Source organism: Mus caroli, unplaced genomic scaffold (genome assembly GCF_978045245.1).
Source record: "Mus caroli unplaced genomic scaffold, Mus_caroli_1 scaffold_10, whole genome shotgun sequence".
Classification (NCBI taxonomy): domain Eukaryota; kingdom Metazoa; phylum Chordata; class Mammalia; order Rodentia; family Muridae; genus Mus; species Mus caroli.
In genome coordinates, this window is record NW_028227265.1 from 111,948,657 (window position 1) to 111,967,276 (window position 18,620).

At 40.5% G+C, this 18,620-nt stretch overlaps 1 protein-coding gene and 1 pseudogene across 1 annotated transcript in view; one reads left to right on the top strand and one right to left on the bottom strand.

Moving 5' to 3' along the window:
* Window positions 1-18,620, bottom strand: part of Csmd1 (CUB and Sushi multiple domains 1) — a 1,626,901-nt gene that overhangs the window by 725,937 nt on the left and 882,344 nt on the right. The window lies entirely within an intron of this gene.
* Window positions 13,552-14,266, top strand: LOC147002508 (large ribosomal subunit protein eL13 pseudogene; annotated as a pseudogene).

The following is an 18,620-nucleotide window of genomic DNA, read 5'->3' on the forward strand; positions in this document are numbered from 1 at the left end:
CAAATGGATGGACCTGGAGGGCATCATCTTGAGTGAAGTAACACAATCACAAAAGAACTCACACAATATGTATTTACTGATAAGTGGATATTAGCCCAAAACTTAGGATACCCAAGATATAAGATACAATTTACTAAACGCATGAAACTCAAGAAGAATGAAGACCAAAGTGTGGACACTGTGCCCCTTCTTAGAATTGGGAACAAAACACCCAGGGAAGGAGTTACAGAGACAAAGTTCGTAGCTGTGATGAAAGGATGGACCATTTAGAGACTGCCTTATCCAGGGATCCATCCCATAAGCAGCTTCTAAACGCTGACACCATTGCATACACTAGCAAGATTTGGCTGAAAGGACCCAAATATAGCTGTCTCTTGTGAGACGATGCTGGGGCCTAGCAAACACAGGAGTGGATGTTCACAGTCAGCTATTGGATGTATCACAGGGCTCCCAATGGAGAAGCTAGAGAAAGTACCCAAGGAGCTAAAGGGATCTGCAACCCTATTGTCGGAACAACCTGATGTACTAACCAGAACCCCGGAGCTCTTGTCTCTAGCTGCATATGTATCGAAAGATGGCCTAGTTGGCCATCACTGGAAAGAGAGGCCCATTGGACTTGCAAACTTTATATGCCCCAATATAGGGGAATGCCAGGGCCAAAAGAATGGGAATGGGGGGGGTAGGGAAGTGGGGGGCGCTATGGCGGACTTTTGGGATAGCATTGGAAATGTAACTGAGGAAAATATGTAATAAAAATATTAAAAATTAAAAAAAAAAGAAGATGGCCTAGTTGGCCATCAGTGGAAAGAGAGGCCCATTGGTCTTGCAAACTTTATATGCTTCAGTACAGGGGAATGCCAGAGCCAAGAAGTGAGAGTGGGTGGGTAGGGGAGTGGGGGGGGGAGGGTATGGGGGACTTTTGGGATAGCATTGGAAATGTAAATGAAGAAAATACCTAATAAAAAAATTAAAAAATAAAAAAAAATAATAAATAAATAAAAATAAAATTTGCATGAGATAGCACAATTAAAAAAAAAAGGTAATTTTAGGATCTCCTGCTCATCTGCAAGGGTGAAACCATGGCGAAAGTCCACATGAAGCTCAATGCTCAGAATCCTTTGCATTGTCAGAAACTGGATAAGACTCTTCTTTGCTTCCAGAGATTCCAGGGCGATGGGGATGGCTGTCTCACAGAGCAAACTACAGAGCAGCTCAGAGGGAGCCTATCTGATAGCTTCATGAGCTCTTGTCTCTTTCAACATCGTGGAAATTAAGTTTTCTGAATACTGTCTCCCACATTCCATACCCCCAACACATTACACATTTTAAGAGGGAACTAAATAAGCAGTATACCAATTTTGCCAAGAAGTGGGATTCAAATGATGTATTTGTAACCGTTGGAGCAGGCACCATTATGGATGCATTACTGTTGGGTTCTAATACAACAAAAGACAGATGATTTTAATATAAAGCTATTATGGTTAATAAGGAAACAGACTGATATTGCTAATTATATAATTTATTTTTCTCAATGTTATTGGTATGTGCTTTTTCAGACCATTAAGGGTATAAACACAGCAGAGAACTCCTGCTTGGCCTGGTGGAGTGTAGTGCCTTCTCCCCCGAGTCAGTCATTATGCCTGTAAGTTGTTACTGCAGATTGCACTTAACAGGCTAAATTCCTATCTAATTTCTACCTTTGGTAGAAGGAACTCATTTCAAGAAAAATGGCAAGATAAGTGCTGTCTACCCAGTTTCCACACAAACCCATTTCTAGCTCGATGGCATCAGTCCTGCCTTCTGTCTAGGGCTTGTTCCTGGAGCTATTTCAAACAGTCCCTGCCAAGTCCTGCTTATTCAAGGCTGCCCAGTAAGCCCTTCAGGGACATTCCAGTGTTCTAGAATTTCAAGATGGCCAGGGCACATTGTCAAATTGTCTTGGCAACTGTTGTTTACTGGTCTCTCAGGGCTCTGAGAATATTTCATCTTGCCACGGTCTGCATCCAGGGAGATCTCGGGGGCCTTTATGTCACACTCTCTTGAAAGCGTATTCCAGAATTCAATCACATCTGTCTTAAGGTCCTTTCTTATGTTTAATGGAGTCTCTATCACTGTAAATGCCACCAAAGGAATTCAGTTCCAACTGGTTTCCCTGTTTACAGTCTGCCTCTGATCCAATGGAATCAATCACCAGAAATCCACCTCACTGATGGTCTAAGGAACCATAAGCACCCATGGAATTCCTCCACCAAACTCCAAACTCTTCACTTCATTCTAAAAGCTTTCCTAACATGCCCTCTAGTGTAACTAACATCCTGAAATGACACCTTCTGCTCCATTACCCATAATCAGTGACTGCCACAGGCACACTTTCCTTTAGAACTCATTTTTACCCATGGCTGTCCAGGGGAAAAACATTATGAACACCTTCTCTCATCACTGCTTTCAAAACATATTCCTCCAGGTTTCTCAGAATACCAACCCATGTCTTCTCAAAGCTTCAGGTGGTCAGATACCATCACATACTGTGCTTTTGTATGCTTTCCTTAACCTCCTGCCAGTCTCATTTGAGACTTTTAAATCCCAAGCCTCAGTGAAGGTAACAGGTTGCCAAATTCAGAGAAAGAATCTGCAGCAAATGTAGTCTTAACATTTCTGCTGAATGAAGGATGGATGACTTTAGCAACAACTCATTCTAACTCTGCTATCACAGGACTCTACTTGGAAATGTTACCACGATGAAGAATACAACACAATGAGGATGAAGACTCCTATCTGACATGGCTCACTGAGTCACATGGATCAAACTACAAACTCCAAAGAGTACTCCACCACACAGAACACTGAATTCAATGAAAGACCACGAAGAGGACAGTGGGCCCTGGACACTTTTATTGGAACTGAAAAATTTTACACCCTCTTGGGCCTCTGAACCATCCTTACTTCCTAATGGTAAACACTACTGTAGGAGGATGCTGAGGCTGGGCAAGGAGACCTCACTGCTGGCTGGATCTAGTATATAAGCACACTCTATGATATATTCAAGATAGTGAAAAGACCCTACTGTATTCTTGATGCATGTGTAGGAACCCCAATGTAGGAACACTTGGCTGTGTTTACTACTTTCAGAATGATCTTACAGCCACTAGTGGTAAAGTAACATACATGACATGGAGGTTCTGCCCAGGCAAGATACATCCAAAGAAGGCCATATGCATGAATATATATCCCCAGAGTCAGGGGAGATGGTGGAGATGACAGAAACAAAACAAGGGGCTTTGTCTCAGATCCCCTCCAAAAGTAACTTTGGAGGGGGCTTGTTTAACAATGGATAGGGCAATACTGAACCACAATGTGAAGGTTGGGAGGTGAGTCTACAGACAGGAAAAATATGCTATTATTAGGGAAGATGAAACATCAACTTTGAGTATTCAGCAATGGGTATTTGGGATGAGAATTCACCAGTAAAGCTGGATGAGGCTCCTAAGGTCAGCTGCTACCGGCCAATAGCCCCTGAAGGACATTGCATGCTACACAGTATGGCAGAGATCTGCTTTGTTTCTTAAATTGTCTCCATGTTATGGGATCAGTCAGGTGGTAGAGAAGGTGAGGGTAAGTAGTGAGACTTGTCCAGGTGAGAGACTGGCCTGGATGGGAGGAGGATGGTCTAGGGTAGAGAAAAGCAGCAAAATTAAGTGATATGAATGCCCTTATGAATTCATTTTTCCCCTTCTCTATATCAGTAAGAAACTGTATTAATTTGTTCTGTGGGAGACTGTAAGAGTGTGTGTGTGTGTGTGTGTGTGTGTGTGTAGATTGGCCTGTTGCACAGTGGACTTGTAGAGAGGAGAAGACACATTGTAGGAACCTGTTTACTTTTTCTATAATGTGTGTCTTGGGGACCTCACAGATGCTGTCAGAAGACTTGGTGGAAAGAGATTTTTATCTACTGAGCCATTTCATCAGCCCTCGTGACTTTTTCTAATACAGACGGTCACAGGCTTTCCTTAAACTTGAGATCCTCCTGCCTCAATGTCTTGGTTGCTGTGTGCCCCCATGCCCTGCCAAAGCTTTATTTGATAAGTATGCTTTAACAACCAGACACACAGTGCTAGGGAGGCACAGTGAACATGCATGTGTCACTATGGTGGTTTGGGGTCTGGGTGAGCTGAATTGTGATGTGTTGATGACCTGTCCCCTTGCTGCTATTAAGACAGCTATCTATTGGTGGAAGAGGTGGGAAAACATTTGTAATTTCCTGGAATATTGATGCAAACAGGAATCAAGAGTACATTTTTTCTCAAAGAACAACCAACCAGTGACTGGCTAGAGAAGTGGGGATTATTTAGAAGACCACAGTGAAGTCAATGGAAGTCAACGGAAGTATTCAGTGTCAGGGAAGCAAACCTACTTTGGTACTGGTCTACCATTAAGCCGCTGAAAGACTTATACCAACTATTCAGTGGAGTTCTAGCTGAAAACTTGGGGTGAGACTCCCTCTGATAATATACTTTTGGAACATTAGGTTGTTGGCAGTTCACATTATAAAAGCTCCTTCGGTCCCTGGTACATCTGTTCTATGTTTAGGATCATGACTACTGTTGTCATCAAGCCCATTCTTTCAAGGCCTGACATTTTCAGTGCCACCACACCTGGAAACCTTCTTTTTATTGTGTCTCAGAATTAAAGAGATATTAAACATCATATGGACTGTCTAATTGAATTATCCTGGGGAGATAACAGAATAAGATCCAAGTTTGAGGGAAGCAACTGACAGCCTTTTGTTGACTTTCCGAAGATGGATATGAGGCCGTTAGTTTAGAAAAGTTGCTGTAGACAGGAGACAAACGAGCAGTTTAATCCTTTGCCTTTCAAAGTGTCCGCTCAGGAAGGTGTCTGGCTGAATGAATCTGTCATGCTGGATAATATGCTAGTATATTTCAATAAGAAAACACAAAATGCTCTGTATTTCAAAGGCCAGGAGACACATTGTAGTGTTGAAATTGGGGCTTCCAGATGTTGTCAATGAACTCATGAGGTAGAGAACTCATGAGGTAGAGAAAAGAAGCCAAACACAGTAGAGTTATAAAGACTGGGTAATAACCCTTCGAGGATGACTGGCTCTCAGAGGTAATCTGGGACTTTATGGCATGAAGACCTTGACTGAAGATGGTGCATACTAGCCACCCTCATAGTCCAGTACCTCCTGAATTCTTACACTATGCTTATGCTAATTTTGGTATGTATGGATATTGTAAAGACGCACAGACATTCTCCAGATCTGACAGTAATGAGGATTAAATAACTGCATAGGTACCTGTCTAATGTGACAAATATCTAACTGTGTTTGAAGGGTTGACAGTGGCTATTAGCAAGTCAGATGACTAGAAAATTGGTTAATAGTTTATGAAATGTTCCTACGGCCTGAGATGTTCAGCGGGCTAGCTCCTTCTGTGGTCTCTGATAAGGTCAGGAAGATAACAGTGACTACTTGGTTTTAGAACAGGTGAAGGAGGAAGAAAGGGGGCTTACAGCTACTGTGGGATGGCAGATGAGGACTTTCATTACAGACTCCAGGCTATGAGATTTAACTGATGCTCATACAAAGTGTTAATCCTGTTCTCCTGGTTTCTACTTTCTCCAAATGCCAAGAAAACCCTGCCCTCTTGGTGGGACTGATGGAAGCCCATTCATTTTCTTCTTCTTCTACAATACTACAGAGAGTCATTCTTAGGAACTTGGCACTGTGTCCCATTTCGAGCACAAGAAACGAAGGAAGGGAAGGAGGGAGAGAAGAAACTAGAATGAAAGGATGTGGGGAAGGCAGTTGGACAAATGTCAACTAGACAAGGACGTCAAATTGCTTTCAGTGGCAATTTTTTCTAAACATTTAAAAAAGAATAAGCAGCAACCGTCCTCAAACTCTACAGAGAGGATAAGAATCTGGGGATGCAATAATCCCAGTCTTCCTTTATAAAGCCTGGGTTGCCTTCATTTAAAAAAAAAAAGTTGCAGGGCAGTGGTGGTGCAGGCCTTTAATCCCAGCACTGGGGAGGCAGAAGCAGGCAGATTTCTGAGTCCGATGCCAGCCTGGCCTACAGAGTGAGTTCCAGGACAGTGAGGGCTACACAGAGAAACCCTGTCTCAAAAAACAAAACAAAACAAAACAAACAAGAATAAAACAAAAAACAAAACAAAACAAAGAAAACAACTAAAGAATGTCTAAATAAGAACCGAAAATAAACAAACCTGTATCCACCAGCACTCATGACCTTCTTTACAAAAAACTAGCAAGAATCCCAAGGAGTTAAAAAAATAAAAAACCCACAACAACAACAACAAAAACCCACCACAGTAAAGTCAAGGGATGTTAAATAGATCATATTTTCATTTGTTGTTAACAGTGAACTAACCTGATAAGAAACTCAGAGAAATTTCTTTATAACAGCTGAATGAAGTATAAAGAGCTAAGGAATACATTTACAAAAAAAACCCCAAAACAAGCAAGCAAACAAACAAACAAACAAAACAGATGATATGTACCTAGAAACCCCAGAAATCGCTGAACTCTGCAATTAGCAGAGGGACCTCTTGTACACAGGTGATAGAAGTATGCATTGACATGTGAGGAACAGCCCAGAGACTGAAGTACAATGGATATCTGTGATTATTTGTACTGATGTGCAAAGGGAACACTCAATCTTGAAAGAGCTTTATAAACCCTCCCTTACTATTCAGACTCTTTCCTGGTTCCCCCTCTGACTACTTGTCACAGTTTCCTTCTCCATAAAACCCTTAGTGCCCATGCAGAGTACAGTTGTGCAGCTGGTACTCTTGATTCCTCCCTAAGTTTCAATCTGTACTCATATGAGATCATGGCAGCTACACACAATGATTGATTTGTTATGCTTAAATCATAATACTGCAAACACTATCTCCTCTGGGCAGAACTTCAATTGTATTCTTTCATGACTTACCACATCCCATATACTATACATTTAACTTTACCTGTTTTCAGTTTTCTCCATACAGTTGATTTCTGTGAGAACATTGTTTGTTTTTGTTTTCTGTTTCCTTTGATATTTACCAACAGCTCTGATTTTGTTTATTATAAATATTTTCAGAGTGGCTGAATAAAAATTATGTTGTGCTATATTGATTAACTGGCATATAGTAAGTCCTGTGCTTTTTATTTGCTAATAAGTTTTTTCCTTTGAATTATAATAAAACAATACATATGGTAATTATTTTAACTAATTTTTATATATAGCATTTGAATTTATATACCACAAGTAGTTAGTACTTGACCTGTAATTGTACATAAGAATATAATGTAATGAAGGTCAAATTTGGTTAATATCACTTCTTAAGTTGTGCCTTTATTTTTTTTTACAAGAAACAATTTGATAGTTGTTGCTATCATAATTTAAAAATTTCATAGTTTTTAAATTGTTTGAGGGTCCTAATGATTGTTAATAAAAGATGAGGCTATTATTAGTTTGTGAAGCTGTAATTTATCACAGCCTAGATTGCAACTAACTTTTAATAAATAACATTGGATCTTCTTTGTATGAAACCAATAAGAAAACCTAAGAGAAGCAACCAATCCTGTCAAAGTGCCTGAGGGTCAGAAAGTATCCTCATTGTATTTAGGCCAAGGTGATCTAAATTTTCAGTTGCACAGAAGAGGGAGCACAGCACAGAAAAACCAGTGCAGGCTTCATGCTTCATTAGTCCTGAAGACAAGGGGAGGATGGCGTGACACAGCAGGATCTGAAGACCAAGAAATATAGAAACATGGATCAATAATTTTGGCTTAATTTTAAAAGGTTAGAAATTAGAAATACAGGGCTAGGAAGATGGCTCAGAGGATAAAAGCACTTGTGGTGTAATCACAAAGACTGAAGTTCAAACCATGTGTGAGCATGTGTTGGAGTCTTTATGAAATAAACACTGAGACACAGGAGGCACACATGAATGAGAGTGAAAGACAGGAGATGGCCCCAGTGGACAGAAGCCAGGATAGTGCCTGATAGGTCTCAGTCAGCAGGTTTTATTCTTATTTTATACTTCAAAACCACAAGGTGGGATAGGAAAGCAAAGGAAATTTCACAGATGCGTCTGTGGCAATCTGCAGGTTGTTAGGGGTGACAAGCCATTGTTTCAGTAATATCTCCAAGTCATTATGTTCCAGGTAGCAAGTGAAAATGCTTGGCAAATAAGCACTACAAGCAGTGCTTTAAACCACAAAATAAATCAATAAATCACTATCTAATAATTGATCTTTTTTAACTTACTTTATTTCCAATACATTTACACATAAACCCCCAGTACCATGGGAGTGGTCATAGCAGCCTGGCTCCAGGGTTAGTAGGAGACCCAAGGGAATAAGAATAAGACAGATAGACAGACAGAAGCACAGGCAGAAAGAGAGAATAGGGAGGAGGCAAAGAGAGAGAGGGGGGAGGGAGGAAGAGGGGGAAGAGGAATGGGGAGAGAGGAGGAGGGGGAGGGGGAGAGACAGAGAGAAAGAGAAAGAGATGCTACTCTTGCTTCCACATGTTATATACACATTCATATAAACCCATACACAAAGAAATGGAATTTTAAAAAAGTGAGCATGCAGTATGAGCAGGTAGCTTGTTCATGCATGTGTGAGCTCACCCATGTGCCTATATATCAGCAGCATGAGGGGCACTTGTTAAATCAGGACTGTGGCAAGGAAACCACACAAACAAAAGATGAAACAAAAAACCCTGACAAAAGAATTACTACTACTTTACATGGTATTTAAAGCTGAACTCAAAGACTTACACCAAACACTCAGTTATGTCATACCTCCTACTGACTCCTTTATTAGTTTACTTAATTAGCTTACTTAATCAAAGCTAAGGTTTTCAAACATCATCTTTTATAACTAGCAGATAGCTAGCAGTTCTATCTAACTTAGTTCCACTATGACATCACCATACAAAGTTCACATTAAAGAAATGTGGAATCTAGTTTAAAAAATAAAACTTACCAGAAACATCTATAAATGCTTTTAGTAGATTTTGGAATTTGTGATTGGCAAATCCTATCTCCCCATTGTGTCTTCCTTCTATACTTAAACAAGTGAAGCTCTGCCCAGGATGATTTTCTATAGATGGACTGATGTTGCAATAAGACAGATAATTTAGGAAGGAAATAACCTGAATATTGGTGCCAAAAAGTATGCTGGAGATACAATGATTATTTCTCTTTCAAATTTGTTAGTATTTAATAAGTTTTTGTTTAACTGGAAAATATAGCTACTGAATGTGATAGAGTATGACAGTGTATACACACACACACACACACACACTGGGCAATGTTTCAGTCACTTAAGATGAATTCACTACTCAAACCGTTATCTCTTCTGGACTTGTTAACCAGTCAGGTCCCATCAAACCTCAAACATTAGAGGCCAATGTTCTTGGTTACTCTCCAGATCTTGACAAATATTGCTGAAGGCACCAGATATATAAGTCCTACAGCAGAGAAATCAAGCTTTCTCCAACTAGAAGCTTCATCCACATTGGCTAGCTTTCACAGTACTAGGAGGTTCTATATACACTACAGGAGAAGAAGCCATACTCAGCTGTGAGTTCTGAGAAATACAATGATAGGCTTAGCAAGAGAGCCCACTGATGCAAATTATCAGGAACACAGTAAGAGTAACCATATTCAGATTGTATTTAAGCTCTACTCTTCCAGCATGGCAGGACATCAGTACAAATGGCCTCTCATTGTACCCCAAATGTTAGAATGAGAAAATCATGGGATTGGAGAGTGGCTTTGCATTTACGAGCACTAGCTGCCTTTTCACAGATTCTAGTTCAATTCCCAGAAAACACATAGCACCTCACAGCCATCTATAGCCATAGTTCCAAGGGATCCATCACCTTCTTCTGGCCTTTGATGACAGAAGATACACAAATGGTACACAGGCATACATGCAAGCATAGCAACCACACACCTAAACAAGAATTAGAAAACCATCTTCTGAATGTAAGGTGTAAGCATACTATTTGATCCTACATATTGTTTAGAAACATTTTAAACAATTATGTTTCCAATATACTATCACATTTTCAGCTAGTCCTTGTGAAAGGTGAATCTAGGAGACAAAGCCAATATAGAGGTGATCAGCATTTGCCTGGGAAACACACGATAGTTTAAGCAATTGACATCAAAGTCCATGTCCATTGCCTGGCAGTTAGCCATACCACTGTTCTGACAGGACCATTTTTATGGTAAAATGGAAGAGGACAGATTCTGTTTCACAAGGAAAAACACATAGTGCAAAAGTGCCATTATCCCTCTGAATGAGCTCCAGGACCAGTGGGTACCAAAATCCACAACTGGATCTTCAGCAGAAGGAACATGGACAAAACGTTCAGCCTTCACACCTACATCATCACTAAGTGACAACCTGGGACTTGCCCTGAACACTCACTCCTGCCCTTCACACTTAGATAATTTCTAGATTAAATCTGAAGCCTAGAAAGAACCTTTCTCCCTCCCTTTCACACTTAGCTCATCTCTCCCATAAAGCAAGGAGCTTACAGAAAACTACCCTTTCTCCCCTTTACCCTCCCTCCAACCCCAAGCCACTTAGAGTGACTAGTCCCGAAGAAAACCCATGGAAGCCATAGCTATTGAGTCTTACCAATGTATACTTGAAAATGTATGAACTTGAGCAATATGGACATGAGATTTCTCTTTAAATTCTACTCACAGCTAGATGGGTTGGCTTCACAGATGTAAAATCAAAGGCTTACAGATGTTCAATTTTATGCATATGAATGGACACTATAATTTCCTGTGTATATGTGGTTCTTTAGTTTTAGATGCTTGATAATTAAGTTAAAACAATGAAAGCTAAAAACTGTTGTATTTTTAAAAACTGTTTTACATCCCCTGGAATGATGATTCCACTATGACTACTGGGAAGTGTCTGATGATAGCCCTGGCAGTCAGGGTGGTCCTGAAGATAAGGATCCACTAGGAGGGAGGCTTAAATAGCTCTTCTCCTGGAATCCTCTGGTCCCAGAGTGCTTGTAAAGGATCTGGTGTCAGTCAAACTGATATTTTACAGCAGAATGGCAATGAATATTCTGTGATCTAGCCCACTGTTTTTTTTTCAAAACTTGATACATGTGATAAAAAAATAAGTCACAGTGATTCTAAAATTAAATCATCTCCATCCGTGCTAGTATTGTTAAATACTAACATGTCCATGTAAGCACGAAGGCTTACATTACTGACAAATGCTAATTGCCCATCATGCTAACCACTTCAGGGAGAATCCTACCTGTGGCACGATTTATCAAGGAAAAGTTTTAATATTTGTCATCACTCCTAAGTCTCCTTTTATTTGTATGTTTTCTCTGTAGGGGCTTAACTTCACTAAAACACCCTTTTGCATCTATTAAAGAAGACACTAAGAAAACATGAAGGTTAATAATAAATTGTAGTAGGTCCCTGATACATTTTAGATCTTGGATATTAATCAGCTGGTTTTCTTAAAGGAGGCAGTGGCCATTCTGAATTGTAAAGACCCTCCACCTCCTACTCCAGCTTCTGTTTCATATTTGGATATCAGGCTTACTTTTCCCATCTTGAGCCTTCTGGAAAACAGTTTATCTAGAACCGTGATGTCTTAGTCACTGTTCTATTAGCATTGCAGTCTACTCCCTGCCCCCCCATAAGATTATAGCTATATCATAATGCAAAAATACATTCAGTCCGACTTCACCATTGTTTAAATTCCAAAGTTTAAAGTCTCTTCTGAAACTCAGTTCAGTTTCATAACTGTAATCTCTTGTAAAATCAAAATAAAAAAGCAGATCACATAGTTCCATCATACAGTGGTTCAGAATATACATTACCATTCCAAGAAGAAGCATAGTTAGGAAATACTGGACCAGAGCACAACTAACAACAAGCAAGGCAAACTCTAAATTCTGTATCCATGTGTCTGATATCAAGGCAATCTTTATATCTCTTACTGCTTCCAGCTTGGTTGGCTGCAACATTTCTCTCTCCTATCCTGGTTCCACACCCAGTCTATGGTTTTCTGTAGCAAGTATCCCATGACTCTGACATCTTCAGGATTTTGGAGCTTCACACGATGTCTTCTCTAGACCTTCTTTCTAGACACTCTTGCTACACACTTGGCCTCAGTGGTTTCCCTTAGCTCTAGAGTGAGATTCTGTGGTTCATTTTTTCACTTCTTGACTTGCTATTTTTGGACCCAGATGCACACTGGACAGGAAAGGATGTAGCAAAGTCTTGAATGAGTACTGGGGCTGGGAGGAGGAGATCTACTCCAAAGATTTCCGTGCTTCATCTCTTCAGTGTTACAGCTCTTTTAGAAAACAGTTCTCTTAGTGGATAGTCAATAAAACAGCTTATATGTACACACTTCTTTCAGGTTGAATCAAGAGCTATATATATGAACCTTGGAGAGCAGGAAGAGGCTCTTCTTAGGATGAAGTTTCATTGGCTGAGGTTTAAGGTTCTAGGGATACCTCATTTGCATCAAGAGACAGCCAAAGAAGTTTAACCTGTAATTTCTTCAAGGATTATGTGACATTCTTCAGGTAGAAGATTTGGAGGTCAGCCTCCCCAGAACAGATAGAGAAGAAGCCCCGTTAAGAAAAGGAAGTCCTTCATTTTGGGCAGAGCTAAGGAGCACTGTCTGAACCTGGTAGACTTCAATATTCATAGCAAGAGGAAACTCGATTCTACAGCTTCTTTCATGTGTTTTTGACTCTAAAACCAGAACCACGTGGTTGCAACTGCCAAGATCTTCTCCTTACTGGGTCTGGAACTTGTTCCACTTGTTCAGTTACATTTACTCCAGCTTTCTGCAGTTGATGGTTTCTTTCACTGCTTAAGCATTTCTTTAATTTCTTTTCACAAGTAGGAATCTTAACTTGGTGGAGTCTTACCCTGAGATCCCCCCTCCCTTTATTCCATTTAGCATCAGGAGTTTCTTTAAACTTTTTATCTCATTAAACACTAGGCTTAGCTCTATTACACTCCTTAGTGCTCCACTTCCTATCAAATTCTATAGTTTGTATTTCTCCTTACTTCACTTGAGGTTTTTGTTGTTGTTGTTGTTTTTGTTTGTTTCTTTGTTTGTTTTTTCATTGTAGATCTGCATTAGAGTGACCATTGATAACTACATGGCACATTCAGTGCTAGGCTGTCTTAAAATCTCTTCTGCTAACAACATTAATCCTAAACTCTGGAACATTTTTAGAACAGAGGTAGAAACCAGACATATTCATATTCTTATTAAAAATATCACAAGTATGGGTTGTAGGTCCTTTACTGATGTTTTCCCTTTTGAGCCTTCTTGTGTTGGCTGTCATTTTTTTTTTGCGTTTATATATAAATTCTTTCAACTATATGTATATTCCTTTATTTCTCTTATCAGCCATAAAACAGGACTCTAATCACTGATAGGAAAACAGTTCAGGAGAAAATAAAATCCCTAGTTTAAAACAAATACCAGGTTCTCCTGTATAGGAGGCAGCCATGGCGCCCAGCCGGAATGGCATGATCCTGAAGCCCCACTTCCACAAGGATTGGCAGCAGCGAGTGGACACTTGGTTCAACCAGCTGGCGCGCAAGATCCGCAGGCGCAAGGCCCGGCAGGCGAAAGCGCGTCGCATCGCCCCTCGGCCCGCTTCCGGCCCCATCAGGCCCATCGTGAGGTGCCCTACAGTGAGATACCACACCAAGGTCCGGGCTGGCAGGGGCTTCAGCCTGGAGGAGCTCAGGGTGGCTGGCATCCACAAGAAAATGGCTCGCACCATCGGCATCTCTGTGGACCCGAGGAGGCGAAACAAGTCCACGGAGTCACTGCAGGCCAACGTGCAGCGCCTGAAGGAGTACCGCTCCAAGCTCATCCTGTTCCCCAGGAAGCCTTCTGCTCCGAAGAAGGGAGATAGTTCTGCTGAAGAACGTAAGCTGGCCACCCAGCTGACAGGACCCGTGATGCCCATCCGGAATGTGTACAAAAAGGAAAAGGCCAGAGTTATCACAGAAGAAGAGAAGAACTTTAAGGCTTTTGCCAGTCTCCGAATGGCCCGTGCCAATGCCCGACTCTTTGGCATCCGAGCAAAAAGGGCGAAGGAAGCTGCAGAGCAAGACGTTGAAAAGAAAAAATAATGCGCAGTTGGAGAGTTGCAATAAAATTTCCATAAAGCAAAAAAAAAAAAAAAAAAACAAATACCAGATGCAGTGAGAAGCATCAATTATCCATGCACTACTTAGAAATAAGGGAGGTAGAAATAAGAGAATTGGCCAGAAGTTCCCAGGCCAGCTCACTTGGAATAAGCAGTGTAGCAGCAGAACTTCAAAAATTCAGGTGACAGCAGATGCTGGCGAGGATGTGGAGAAAGAGGAACACTCCTCCATTGTTGGTGGGATTGCAAGCTTGTACAACCACTCTGGAAATCAGTCTGGCGGTTCCTCAGAAAATTGGACATAGTACTACCGGAGGATCCAGCAATACCCCTCCTGGGCATATATCCAGAAGATGTCCCAATCGGTAAAAAGGACACATGCTCCACTATGTTCATAGCAGCCCTATTTATAATAGCCAGAAGCTGGAAAGAACCCAGATGTCCCTCAACAGAGGAATGGATACAGAAATTATGGTACATTTACACAATGGAGTACTACTCAGCTATTAAAAAGAATGAATTTATGAAATTCCTAGCCAAATGGATGGACCTGGAGGGCATCATCTTGAGTGAAGTAACACAATCACAAAAGAACTCACACAATATGTATTCATTGATAAGTGGATATTAGCCCAAAACTTAGGATACCCAAGATATAAGATACAATTTGATAAACGCATGAAACTCAAGAAGAATGAAGACCAAAGTGTGGACACTGTGCACCTTCTTAGAATTGGGAACAAAACACCCAGGGAAGGAGTTACAGAGACAAAGTCAGTAGCTGTGATGAAAGGATGGACCATTTAGAGACTGCTGTATCCAGGGATCCGTCCCATAATCAGCTTCTAAACGCTGACACCATTGCATACACTAGCAAGATTTTGCTGAAAGGACCCAAATATAGCTGTCTCTTGTGAGACGATGCCGGGGCCTAGCAAACACAGGAGTGGATGTTCACAGTCAGCTATTGGATGTATCACAGGGCTCCCAATGGAGAAGCTAGAGAAAGTACCCAAGGAGCTAAAGGGATCTGCAACCCTATTGTTGGAACAACATGATGTACTAACCAGAACCCTGGAGCTCTTGTCTCTAGCTGCATATGTATCGAAAGATGGTCTAGTCGGCCATCAATGGAAAGAGAGGCCCATTGGACTTGCAAACTTTATATGCCCCAATATAGGGGAATGCCAGGGCCAAAAGAATGGGAATGGGTGGGTAGGGAAGTGGGGGGCGCTATGGGGGACTTTTGGGATAGTATTGGAAATGTAATTGAGGAAAATATGTAATAAAAATATATAAAAAAAATAAAATAAAAAAAAGGAAATGTAAATGAGGAAAAGATGTAATAAAAAAATATAAAAAATAAATAAATAAATAAATAAATAAATAAATAAATAAATAAATGTCCTCCAATGGACACTGAGCAAAAAAAAAAAAAAAAAGAAATGTTCAACATTCTTAGTCATCAGGGAAATGCAAATCAAAACAAGCATGAGCTTCCACCTCACACCAGCTGAGATAAAAAATTCAGGTGACAGCAGATGCTTGGAAGGATGTGGAGAAAGAGGAACACTCCTCCATTGTTGGTGGGATTGCAAGTTGCTACAACCACTCTGGAAATCAATCTGGCAATTCCTCAGAAAATTGAACGTAGTATTACCTGAAGACCTAGCTATATACCACTCCTGAAAGTGTTTTAAAGCTCTTTAAAAACATCTGTTGGTTTGCTTCTTCATGTGTACAGTGCCACAGCATGCATGTGGAGGTCAGAGGACAACTTTGGACTGCCTGCCATTCTGTCTTACCTCACTGAAGTTCTGCTGCTACACTGCTTATTCCAAGCGAGCTGGCCTGGGAACTTCTGGCCAATTCTCTTATTTCTACCTCCCTTATTTCTAAGTAGTGTTGGCTGTCATAATCTACATTGCTCTAATCACCACTGTCTTCCATGTTTAAGCTCCATTCAAAGAATTCAACTGCTTTCCCAAGCCTAAGTCTCAAAGTTTATATTCTGCCAATAAGTAGCATGGAGAGACCTGTCACAACAATACCCCAGTCCCTGGTACCAACTTATGTCTTAGGCATTGTTCTTTTTCTGTGAAGAGGTACCATCATTAAGAAAACTCCTTGAAAGAAAACATTTAATTGGACAATTGCTTACAGATGGGAGGTTAAGTCCACTATCATTATGTAAGGAACATGGGACAGGAAGGTAGATAATGAAGTAGTAGATAAGATACTGAACTATAAACAGAATAGGGGAATGGAAGAGGAAGAGAGAGACAGACAGAGATACACACACACACACACACACACACACACACACACACACACACACACAGAGAGAGAGAGAGAGAGAGAGAGAGGCAGAGACAGAGACAGAGACAGAGACAGAGACAGAGACAGAGACAGAGACAGAGACAGAGACAGATGGAGAAAAAGACAGATGGTGACAGAGAGAGGAAAGAGAAAGACCAAGCCTGGCATAGATTTTTGAAATCTCAAAGAATCCTTATAATTCTAATCCTTCAAACAGTTATACTCCGTGGTTACTAAGCATCCAAATATATGAGCCCATGAGGACCATTTATAGTTAAACCATCACATAAAGTTTTCATGAAGACTCATCAAGACTGGGCTTCATTCACATCTAAAAGTCCCAAGTTCAAGTCTATTTTCCCTGAGTGAGAATCCACATGCTATACAGAATTCTTCCCAGAAAGTACAATACCAGCTTGTAGCACCCATGTTTAACTCACTGGCCTAAGAGTTAGAAGCAGCCAGGGTGGTGTGCCTAACCATATCTTTCTACCTTGAAGATCTAATTTTAAGAACTATGCCATGAAAGAGTGCTGCCCCTGAGGTTTTCTCTGGAACTCCTGGGGTTGGAGATTAAGAAGATCTGGGCAGAGTCATCATTCAACAAGGATACTAAGTGCACACCCTGCAAGGACCCTTTTCTGGAATACATGTTCAAAATAAGAGAGGTTTTGAAAATTATTTCTTTTTATTTTTATGTGCATTGGTGTTTTACTTGCATGTGTATCTGTGTGAGGGGGTCATGTTCCCTGGAACTGAAGTTTCAGACAGTTGTGAGCTGTGGGTGTTGGGAATTGAACAAGGCTCTTCTGGAAGAGCTTGCAGCATTCATAAGCCCAGTGTCAGCTTTGCAGCTCCAGGAAGAGAGTTTTGGTTGGCATGGATCACAGGGGAAAAGGGGAGAGGGGGTCGGAAGCCAAAGCATCTGGAGCTATAGTATCAGAAAATTTTATCTAACAGCATTAAAGCTTTGGATTTAAATGTTGCAACAGGGGCAGCTAACTTTTCCTTCCTTCACCCTGATGTCACGAGCAGGGAACATTCAACACAACTGCATCTGTTTGTTTTCGCCAAGTTCAAAATCACAACTCTTAAAAACTTAAGTATGGTTTTATTTACACTGAAGATGGCTAGGGAGTGAAATTAAAATGCACCAACTGTAAGTGTTATTCTAGCTAGAGCTGATCCCAGCTAATCTCACACCAAGGAGTGAAAGCGAGCAGAAAACGCCTTCCAGAGTAATGGGTGATTGGGAATTCTCTAGAAGTTCCATTGCTCAACTGAACATGTGCCTGAGGTCATAATTGAAGCACAGTTGCCCAATTCTTTTAAGGCAGGAGGAAAAACATGAAGACACTTGGGTATTCTGCTATGCTTGCAGCATAAGCTCCCTGCATTGACATTTCTTATGCTACTTGGTTCTCATAACCCGGCATAAGCTGGGTAATAAGACCTTGATATGTAGGATCTTATGGATAAGTCTGGGGAAAGCAGCAGATGTTAAGTTTATTAAATCAATCAAACTGCACAATTAAAGTTCAAGCACTGCAGTTTAATTAGGACTGTGGCTAGTTACAAATCTACACACAGCATGGTTTTCCACCAAACATCCATGCTGACATTTTGGATGTAATCCCAGCATTTTCACAGAGCCTTTCCAATAAATTAAGCCACTGGCACCCACTTTGGAGGAATTTAGAATTATATATGTTATATTTTATTGATATTAAATATATTATATTTATATTTGCAAAATGTAGAGTCCTTATCTACATTTTACACCTTGTTTTTAAAAGCAAAACTAACGTTTGATATTCATGACCTTGTAAACAAGCTCGATTAGATTCCGTTCTCAGCACCTACATGGGTGGCTCTCAAGCATTTGTAATTACAGTATGAGGTGATCTGACTCCCTCTTCTGGACTCAGCAGAGACTGTATGCAAACTGTGCTCATACATACATGCAGGCCAAAGACTAATACATGTAAAATAAATCTTAAGGAATAAAATGTTAATGTGTCATTAAAAAGGAAAATAAAGCTGCATTGTTTCTTTTCTTATACATCTAATTTATATATT